Below are 9,488 nucleotides of genomic sequence, written 5' to 3'. Positions count from 1 at the left end.
GGGTGTGGGGGGGGTGCAGGGCAGAGGGATGGGTGTGTGTTGGGGTGGGGGGGTGCAGGGCAGAGGGGTGGAGGTGCAGGGCAGAGGGATAGGTGTGTGTTGGGGTGGGGGGGTGCAGGGCAGAGCGGTGGGGTGCTCGGCTCGTGGGGGTGCTCCCAGCCCACTTCCCTGGGTGGCTCATGGCAGGGGGCTGGAAGGGATATGCCCTGTTCCACCCCCTTCCCCTAGGCTTCATCCCTACCTCTCTCTGCGTCCTCTACAGAGCTGTGTGTACACTGCTGCTCTTCCCCCTCCCCCTCGCTAGGGCCATCAGCTGATTGGCCAGGGAAGGAGAGGAGGAGGAGCCGGAGGGCACCACGCTGGGGAAGAAGCGGGGGAGAGGGGGAAGCTTGGCTGCCATAGAACCAAGCTTCTGCCTCCTACCCCCGCAGGGGAGAGCGGGGGGGCTGAGTAGGGCTGGGGGCCGGGACCGCAGCAGGGAGCTGCGTGCCACTCAAAATCGGCTCACGTGCAGTGTTTGGCATGCTTGCTGTAGGTTGCCAATCCCTGTTCTAAGTTATCAGAACACAGAGCTAACCTTTATCATTCAAAATGGTAATGCTTTGACCAAAGCCTGTCCTATTTCCATAGCACCATACACTTACAAAGTGCTAATGAACCAAGTTCCTGCCCCCAAAGATATTATTCTAAATAAGCACTTCATAACCCTCCTGTTAGACTATTTATAGAAACCAAAAGCACAAGCTATATAAACTAGTCAGTGCGTATACTGGCTTCCACTTTAATTTTCAACTTCGTGAAGCTCAAGATACTTTGAGATGGTGGACACACCCATACACACATTAGAGCCTAACAGCAACAAGTCACATACAAGTAAGTGATAACTGTACTCAGAGCACAGCTCACCCAGCCATGCTGTATGTCTTAATAATGGAAATCTCACAAGACAGATATAATTAAAACAGTATTTTGAAAAAAAACGCACTTGCACTACTATGGTTTTAAGACACCGGGTGAAGGTCACTTACGACACCTTGCAGATCGATGCACATTTAGAAATGGATCCCATCTAACCCTTTTATCTTGAGGGATGCTGGGGGGGGGGGGGGGGGGGGGGAGAAGAAAGAACTAAAAGTCAACCCAATTTATTTTAGTGCCCAATTTCACAAGAACGCCAGATGTCTCTGAATCAAAAAATAACTCAAGAGGCCATTACACCAATAAATTCCATCATTTATCTGAATCCTAGCCTGGGTCACTCTAGGCATGTCCTTCATATTGTTAAGTTCCCTAATTTCGCTCCCTCTAAATACTATTCAGAGGACTGTTCCCTCTGTATCCCTGCACAATTTCCCCCCCTTAATACCACACACACACACACACTCACTCATCCTGGCAAGTAGATTTTCACATGCAAACTGGCGAGAATGGACCGAGCACCTCTATATTCCTAATAAAAAGCTCCACTTATAACAACTTTAAAAACAATACTTAAGGAATAACAATTAGAACATTACAGTTCACATCCAGTGCAATATGTTAACCTGTGTGAACATAAAGAGATCAAACCACAAAAACTACAGTATTTAGTCTTACAGAATAAATATTTTTATTGAGTCTGAGATCTGCTACACTTTTAAGACAGTAATCAAAAGTTCAGAGCTTAAACAAACAGAACTGCTTATTGCTTGTCCCTTTTATCTGTGCTATGCTTTTTTCAGCAGAAACATAATTTTATACTTGAAAGCAACATTTCTTATGGAACATTTTCTTCTGAGCCTGTTAATATTTCCCTTAAAATAACCTACTTTCCAGCATTTAACATGAAATACACCCACAAAAAATATTAAAATATATGTTTAAGTATTTAAATTTAAAATGATCTTACAGACATATTTGAAATTGGTTTTAAATTAGATCCAATTATTCTGAGCATACAGTGTTGGAGGAAAGGATGAGGTAGGCTACCAAATAATAGGAGTATTTCCATATATTTAATCATGCAAAATACCTGCACAGATTATGAAGGCACTAGGCTACATTCTGCTTGTAGTCATAAGTATAAATCTGAAGTCCCCAGCCTAACAGAAGAATCTGGTCCACTGACTCCAACAGAGCTTGATGACATACTCCATGACTTCTAAGGGGCCAGTGTTCTAATCAGACAAGAACCTAACCACACCACTCTTGAAAAGAACACACAGCCGAATACGTAATAGAGATCTGTCAGACAGTTCGCATACACTTAAGGATTTGACTCATGTGTCTTGTGCTTTTCCTTGCAACATCTTACACAGAACAGAAGTGGGCATTTTCCTCTAATGACTGGGGATACTTCCTGTCCTTTCACAGGCTATGGCTACAAATATGCTGGTTTTTCAACAATGCTTCTGTGTCTACAGCTCTGAATAAGCCTCATTTTAATTCCTCATAGCTGAAAAAGGGCTGATATTTTCAGAAGTCCACCGGCGTTCAGATACCGCAGTGATAGAAGCCATACAAGAACCTAAAAGGATAGTTTGGAAATCAGCAAAATAAAAATATGCTGTTGTATACACAGAATGTTGCGTCTGTGCTTTCAGTTACACTATTCAAAAACAGGCATACCACTCTCTCTAACTTCTTGTCTTTCCGCAAACGTATTAGGCAGTAAGCCAAAACCACAACAGAGATTTAAGTTAAAATGAGTAGCATTTGGGGTTATTTTGGGGGTGGGGGAAAGGTGGAAGATTTAAACAAAAAGCAAAACAAAGCAACCCCTCTCCCAAAATAATAAGTTCCCCACACCAAGTTATTCTTAAAATATTCTTTAAACTGTGATGACAAACTCGTCCCTAAAATCCCCCTGAACTATATGCTTCTGTTTTCTAGAACTACAGACTACAAATATCACACTTGAAACCCCTGTATATAAAATCCTCCAGTTACATCTCTGGATAGCAAATCTCTTCATTTAAGAAAAATTGCAAATCACCTATTCATTTCCACTATCCCCTAATCTCTGTCCTGTGCTGTGCTAATGGTCTGCAGACAAAAGCTCTGGAAGAGGACTAAAGACTAAAAGCCAACTAATACATATCTTTAAGTCAAATACAAACACAAAATAAGCCACCTTCAAACTAAGATGCTCTGCACAGACACATGAAGACTTTTTTCTGGCTGGGAGCTAGTTAAGACTAAAACTTTTAAAAAATGCACAACAGAAGCATATTTGTGTTAAGAATGGACTGACCAGACATTTCTGGGGTCAATCATCTCAGGTTAGAGAGCTTTCTTCTAAAAATGAATGTTTAGATAAAGAGCTTGAAAAATCCATGAGTCTTCTTGCCACTATATACATATATGACCTGACACTGTTAAGTTCTAAATACCTACGACACCAACTGAATTCAGATGCATTCAGCACCTTATAGCATGGGGCACTATGTTTCTAGCCCTAATGTTTGCAAAGATATGTGTGGTTTACATTTCAGAAGCTGGCAGATTAAATTTTGTCTTCCTGAGTCTGTGCACAGCTCCAGTGACTCTGTTGCTGCTGGAAGCCTTGCTGAGTAGTTAATAAGACCAAAGTCATTTTCACTGAAGCCCTGAGGGTTCTGAATAGCAGCAGAGAAATTCAAGAATCATGTACATTTCACACTTGGGAAAGTTGAACTGGATGTACGGTATCGTACTTGTAGCATAAATCCTGCTAAGCAAGGCAGGAGAAGTAGGCCTTGTGTTCCTCATAGAAGAGGATCACACCTAAAAGCAGACTACTAAAGAGAAGAGTGGCAGAGATTTTTTCCTCGCTTCCTTGCAACAGCCAGGATCCTGAAGCAATATCCTCCCCTTTCTCATTAGCAGGAGTTCTGGGTTTCTCATGGAGGCATTACTCCAGGGCTTGGCCCATAGAGGGGGCTTCCCCACCCTTGCCTTTTGTATAAACCTCTCACTAGTGTCTGGTAAATTTTTGAGACCTAATTAGATACATTTCTGTTCCTGCTTTATTCTGTCAGCAATTCCCTGACAGATACTCTTCATGCCTCTTTCCTCCACTTAGAGAAGAGGGGATTTTCAGAGCTCGTTCCAATGCTGGTCTGTAAAATAGCCAGCAATGGTGTCAGCTAGAGTCTCAGCCAGCACTCCATCCGTTACAGACCAAGGATGTAAAATTTCATGACATCTATTGGGCCTCTGAATCAGAGTCTGTTCTCGGAGAAGTCAAACACTGGTTCATGAATACTGTGCACACAGACCAGATTGTATGACTTGGAGGCACCTAAAAAGGAACTATTCAAAATGACTGATCTACATTTTAAAAAAAATGACCGGATTGTTTGTCAAATCCAGAAGCCCCAAAACTGGTTCATAAGGATAGGTGGCTTGTTGCCTGTTTATCTCCCCAAATTCATGTTTCAGCAACATGCAAACGAAGACTTGTTAAGAGAATCCACAAAAATATAAAGTTTTTTTTTAAACACACAGAAGTTATCAACCTTTTAACTTTTGCTTCAGAGTGCAAATTGTAGATGAGAAAAAAGGCAAAAACCTTAAGTTTTCTTACCAAAGACTATTAAATATCTAAATAATAAATTAGAGACAGATTATTTAGAAAGGCTTGGAAGATAACAGCTTTAAGTTAGCTGTTGTTTTTGTATTGTTTTACATGGAGAAAGAATAATCCATTTCAATGTTTTAAAGCCTTGATAGCCCACCTGTTAATGGCTTTACTGCAGGGTGAGGGATTTGTGATGGCCATTTTAGCATCTCTATTTGGAATGACATGTGCCTATACAGGTCTGTTACCAGTTTGTCCCTATCTTTGCTTTGTCAATAGCTGTTGAGGCTTATACTTCCATGTTAAGTATTCTCTGCCTCTTTCCTGTAACATAGCCAGGCCAGTGCCAGTTCAACATCTTCAGTCTTCGAAGATAAAAAACTGCTGCCTTTGTTTGCTCTCTTACTAGTTTGCTTCTCATTTCTCTCCATGGGATGCCACTACGCAACTTTTTATGATTTTCACTTTTAGCTTCTGCTCCATCTTCCACATAAGAACCCACTTCCTGCTAGAGATGTCAAGAACTTTTATTCTGGGTTATTTATTAAAGACACAAAGGTGGACAAGGAAATATATTTTATTCAACCTCACCCACCTTATCTCTCTAACATCCTGGGACCAACTCAGCGACTTCTCTGCATACTTTGGGTTAACACATTCTGGATTTCAAAGACTATATCCAGCCCTGATCAGAGAGATTTCTCTCTACATCTTCTAGTGTTCTGTCTAGTCTAGTCTAAGATGGGCCAAAACAACAGCATCACTACTTCCTCTGGAAGTCCATTCCATGTCCACCTCATTGTTATGAACTTGGGGAGGAGGGGAGAAGCACACACTTCAGCCTGAAGAATTCCTTCCTTAATTGCAGCCCATGGGAAACCCTTTTGAATAAAAATACAGTTCTTCCCCACCCCACCCCACGGTGTTTACATCCTTCAGATACTTGTGGACAGGCCTTTACTCCATTCTGTTTTCCCATTTCACAATTATTTGTATTTGCATATAGGAGACATTAGTGAACAAACTCCAGAAACCAAAACACCACTAGGATTATTTTGGAGTGACACAACTCAAGTACAATAATCATCAAACAAACAAATGCGCACTTGCTTTATACATTTTGCAGGAAATAATTTTCACAAAGGTGTGGATGCAAACTTCTCGAGAGACTCTTTATAGCGATGCACCTTGCTGCCAGTTCCCCCCGTTTAAAACCAGCAGGAAGGAAATAAAATCTCCCTGGTAAAACTCAAAAGGTATCAACACCTGCAAGGGCCCGTGGGACTAGAGCCGGGGGGGGGGGGGGGTTTCCTGCCCCTCCCGCAGCACAGCCCTTGCCCGAGGAGCGCTGCACTTAGGCAAGATGAGAACCCAAGACACCGGTTGGAAGTTGGTGCTTTAACCCGGGACACTTTATTTGTTCTCACGGGCGCCAGGTCCCTCCCCCCGCAGTGCCCCCCCCCCCGCACGAGAAGCGCCCGCGAGGAGCTGCTACCTCCCGCCTCCGGGACACCTGGCGCGAGCTCGGCTCCCGGCCCCCCCCAGCCGAGCCCGCCCCCGCTGCGGGCGAGGAGCGCGACGTTAGCCCCCAACCGGCGCAGCGTGTCCGCGGGGGGGGGTCACGCGCCCCCCAACGGCCACCCCTCCCCCGGGGCGGGGGCAAGCAGCGCCCCCCAGTGACGCACTGACCTGAGCCGGGCCCCGTCCAGATCCGCACCCGCCGCCTCCGCCGCTACCACCCGGCCGCGCTCCCCATCCAGGCTCCTCCGCCCGGCCCCGCTCCGCTCCGACTGACATCGCGCCCGCCAATCGCCGACCGCACCGACCGGGACCCACAGCCAATCAGCGAGCGGAGGAGCGGGGCGGGGCGGGGCGCCGGCCGCCGGGGGCGCCGCCCGCCAACCAGAGCGCGGCGCTGGGAACGGAGGGGCGGGGCGCGGGGCTGAAAATCCCTTTTGTTCGCGCTCCTGGAGGGAGAGTGCGGGGCTGTGATTGACACGTCACTTCCGGGGTGGAGGCTGAGCTTGCAGGCAGAGGTCCTGGCCCAGGGGGGGCGCTGTTCCCAAGCTGTGCAGTGCCCGGGGGCGGGGGGTCTGGACCCCCCCCCCCAGGCGGGGGGGGGGGAAAGAGGGGGCGGTTCCTCCCCCCCCCCCCCAGCGCTGCTATTTCCCCCTCACATCACTAAGGGTACATCTACACTACCGGGGGGAGTCGATTTAAGATACGCAAATTCAGCTACGTGAATAGCGTAGCTGAATTCGACGTATCGCAGCCAACTTACCCCGCTGTGAGGACGGCGGCAAAATCGACTTCTGCGGCTTTTTGTCGGCGGCGCTTACTACCACCTCCGCTGGTGGAGTTAGAGCGCTGATTCGGGGATCGATCGATCCCCGAGAGGTCGATTTCTACCCACCGATTCAGGCGGATAGTGTAGACCTAGCCTCAGTGTCTGGCCTCTGTTGCTCCTTCTGCATTAAGTTCAATTTCAACTTCACCGCTGCACTACCTGTGCCCCATGGCCTCTACCCCCCCATACCATTACTGGTAAGCTGGCCCTGCCCCTCGTGGGTGCTTACCATGTGCCTGATCAATAATTGAGCTGACTGTTGGCATAGTCCTTATGCTGGCGATGCCTGTTTGGTTCCTTCGGGCCAGTCAAGGGAGGAAGCCTGATCGGTGTCAGATGGTGCGAATGAAGCACCAATGCAGGATGGCACCTGCCTCTTCCAGCCAGGTCCTTTTCTTGCAATCTCAAACTAGAGGTCAGCCTCGCAAAGGTTTTGTCACTTCTGTCACAGCACTATAGGGTGACCAGATGTCCCGATTTTATAGGGACAGTCCCGATTTTTTGGGTCTTTTTCTTATATAGGCTCCTATTTCCTGATTTTTCACACTTGCTGTCTGGTCACTCTACCGCACTAAGACATCTGATTTTGCATTCTGAGCACATATTTAGAGTGTAAGCTTTTTAGGCCAGGTAACATCTTTGGTTTTGTGCAGTGCATTGCAAAATAGGACCTCAGTCATAGTTGGGCCAGGCCCTCTATGTACTAAGTAAATCCATTTAGTCATGTCATTGTTGATGACATCATAGCAGAATTTTCAGAAGCCTTCATGATTCATCACTAATTTACAGCGCTCAGCAGCTGTCCCCTCACTGATCTGCTGCACACCCTCATCCATCCATCTCCTTGCTGTTTGTCCCATGCTACGATGATCCTCTATCATTCCTTCCATAATAACTTTTGCAAGTTTCCATCTCTACAGCTGTTGTGACCAAAATACATAAGTTGGCATCTTTTGCTTTCTGCCATCAGGGTTTGCTTCTCTCAAATAATATTTCTAATATAGGCATTCATCCCCCTTCCCCCTGCCATACAGGAGATAGCAAGAGTTGTTGCCAACACCACATTTCAAAAGTTTCACTTTTCTTCTTGTCAGCAGCATTAATTTATCACAATTCACATCCCTAAATCATTATGAAAAAAATTATGCTTTTCACTAGTCATACCTGCATACATTTTGAAATGCCACGTTTTTTCCACACGTTCTTGAGAGGCCATACTTGAGCAAGCCCTCCCTAGTTGTCTTCCAACTTCTTTGGAGAAGCTTCCTTGCTTTGATATAGATGAGATATATCAAATCAAGGAGGCTTCTATATATAATACCATTGAAGCTTCTCTGTCAATTGTGAGATCTGCTTGGTACTACCATAATACAAAAATAAGATGGAATTTTATTACTTTGCAGTCCTAGTGGACTGAACTTAGCCACGTCGGTTCAAATCCCTACCTCTTCCATGGGTTCACTTTGTGATGCTGGGCAAGTCAAAATTTGTGCCTCAGTTTTCTCCTCAGTAAAATAACAATAATGCTACTGCACATAGTGCTTTTTATAGAGTAATAATACCTGCTGCAGAGAGTGTTGTGAGGCTTCATTAATATTTGAAAAGTACTTTGAGATCCTAAATAAGACACCAGGAAAAATTAAAAGTAATAATTCACATTCCCAGGCCTTTTAATCTTTAAAGCATTTCACAAACCTCTAATTAAATGTGTTATTGTAATGCATTATTACTGGAAAGATAAAATTTTCCTTTGCTGCTTAGACAGAATAATGTAACTATTTCTGAAGTGAAGAAAATTAATGATGACAGTGACAACATAGAAATTGCCTTCACTCTGAGCAGCATCTTTCCTGTTTGTTTGTTTTTAAACACCGGTTATGCAAATACTACCTCTCTAATAAGAAAGCAATGTAGAGCAGGTGTTGTCTGCAGAAAAAAATCTGTATTTTTGACAAATCCTAATTCTAATAGGAAAAGCACAGGACAAATTGAAAGGTAAATAAGACGAGAGTTTAGTAAGCTCTGTCAGCTCAGTTCCTGGAGCAAACCACTCACTCATTGGAGTTTAAGCCTTTCTTTCGATCACATTAATTGATTCCCGAGAGAGAGAGAGAGAGAGAGAGAGAGAGAGCGCGCGTTCACATGGATTATTTTGTTGTTGTTGTTCTTTTAGAAGTACTCCAAATTCTCAAAGCTCAAAATTAGAACAAGAGAAACAAAGCTTTTGTCTAAAACAAAGCGATTTCTAAATCGTCCGAAGCAGCAATTCCTTTGCAGTGAACAACTGTAGTAAACCAGTGACTGATCCTTTTTCCTTTTATTTTTAATGAGAACTGTGTTCGGGTAAACAGCTCTTAGGGAGAAAGGGACAGATCGTCAGCTGCTGTAAAGCAGTGTAGCTCAGATGAAGTTGATGGAACTATGCTTATTTACACTACCCAAGGATTGTGGGCTTTTAGCTTCTCTTTGTCAACTCAGGAGGGAAACAACTGTATTATTATTTATATTACATTAGTGCTTAGACCTCAGCTGGGATCAGGGCACTGTTATGCTAGACGCTGTACGTTCACAGGATAAAAGAGTCCCGGCCCTGCCTTACAG

The 9,488-nt window shown here is 44.8% G+C and overlaps 1 protein-coding gene across 2 annotated transcripts in view; it reads right to left on the bottom strand.

The window, feature by feature from the left end:
* Positions 1-6,314, bottom strand: part of CTTNBP2NL (CTTNBP2 N-terminal like) — a 36,291-nt gene extending 29,977 nt beyond the window's left edge. The window contains exon 1 of one of the 2 annotated variants that reach the window (XM_034770597.1): positions 6,230-6,314. The gene's annotated coding sequence lies outside the window, so the exon portion shown is untranslated. Of the gene's footprint in view, positions 1-2,011; positions 2,462-6,229 lie in introns of those variants that run through there. The other variant, XM_034770598.1, reaches the window with a different exon arrangement.
* Positions 6,315-9,488: the final 3,174 nt, after the last annotated feature.

This window comes from Trachemys scripta, chromosome 4, assembly GCF_013100865.1.
Source record: "Trachemys scripta elegans isolate TJP31775 chromosome 4, CAS_Tse_1.0, whole genome shotgun sequence".
NCBI classification, from domain to species: Eukaryota; Metazoa; Chordata; order Testudines; family Emydidae; genus Trachemys; species Trachemys scripta.
Note: the sequence above shows the minus strand (reverse complement) of the source record. Positions and strands in the feature narration are given on the sequence as shown.